Here is a 1,690-nt window from a genome sequence, read left to right on the forward strand (position 1 = left end):
TTGTTCTTTCTCTTCGCTGCCACGTGGGGGCAGTGTTGCACCAGCAGGAATGGACCCCTGTGAATCACGTGTCAAAACAACGTCATATATGTCCACCACTGGGCATGCGCTGGATTTCTCAAGCATAACTGCTAGTGGTGGAGTGGATGAATCAGAGTTTAATCAATCCATGATATCAGAAAGCAATTACAATTGAAATAAGTAAATAAATATTACTGGAAAAAAATGCTTGAAACTCAAAATGTTCTTAGTACTTTAATAATAATGTTCTTTCGTATTGGTGTCACACAAGATTCAGAGACAAAGGTTAAATTTTTAAAATGTTGAAAAATAATACATAATTAAATAATACAAAATAAAAAAATAAGGGAAAAATGTATTGTCAGAAGTCAGGTTCTTTTAAAAAGTGTGTTTTTTTTAAGAGAATAACATCGTAATGTTACAAAAAAGTCTTGACGTTGTGATAATAACATTACAAGAATAGACATGAAATTGCGAGAATATAAGAAATACAATGAAAAGAGAAACACAAAACACACAAACGTTTATTACAAGAAAAGTCAAAATTTATAGAATAGTGTCTTCAATACCGCTTTTCCTCATGAGGGTCGCGGGGGTGCTGGAGCCTATCCCAGCTGTTTTTGGGTGAGAGGCGGGGTACACCCAGGACTGGTCGCCAGCCAATCACAGGGCACACATAGACAAACAACCATTCACACTCACATTTAGAATACTGTCTTAATGTGTCAAAAAAAATCTTGAGGTTAGAAACATGAATTGGCAGAAAAAATGTCAACGGAATAAAGTTGAAGTAATACGAAAATATGTCTCAAAGTACAGAAACAAATTCTTAAAATAAATTTTAAAAAACCTATTTACAAGAAGTTATAATATCACCAGAATAAAGTCGTAATATTGTGAAAATAAGTCTTAATGTGAATTAAGAATGCAAATAGTCGTAACATTACATTAGTGTTAAGGGTAAAAACATGCAATTGCGAGAATAAAGTCATAAAAGAAGAAGAAATCTTCTTGCGCTTGTGTCAATGAGACACCTGCAGGCACCGAAGCAGGAAAGACCAGCCTCCCCTCTCAGCGGCAACATTGTTCAGCTCCTCCCGGTGGATACCGAGGCATTCCCAAGCCAGTCTTCCCCAAGGCCTCCTACCCGTCAGATGTGTCCTGAACAGGCAGATGCCCAAGAGGCATCCTGACAAGATGCCGGAGCCACCTCATCTGGCTCCTCTCAATGCGGAAGGGCAGCCTTTCTACTCCAAGTTTCTCCAGGGGGGTGACTGTGCTTTTCACCTTATCTCTAAGGAAGAGTTCAGCTACCCTCAGTCGAAAATCTCATTTTGACCTCATCTTGTCGGTCACTACCCAAAGCTTGTGACCATGAGTGTAGGAACAAAGATCGAGTGGTAAATTATACTGCAGTAATAATGTAATAATAATACAGAGTCTACACCACTACAGACGTCTCACCATTACACCTGTTCATCTTGCGTTCCCTCACTCGTCAACAAGATGATAAATACTTAAACAATACATACTACTTGCAGCAGAATTTAATCTCTGACCCGGAGGTGCTCATTCTGATCCCAGACCCAAAGCTGCAGCCACCAAACTGGATCTCAACACCCTGGCTGCACCTAGAAATTCCGTCCATAAAAGCAATGAACAGAATTGC

Source organism: Doryrhamphus excisus, linkage group LG14 (assembly GCF_037039965.1).
Source record: "Doryrhamphus excisus strain RoL-2023G ecotype Guam linkage group LG14, RoL_Dexc_Guam_v1.1, whole genome shotgun sequence".
NCBI classification, from domain to species: Eukaryota; Metazoa; Chordata; class Actinopteri; order Syngnathiformes; family Syngnathidae; genus Doryrhamphus; species Doryrhamphus excisus.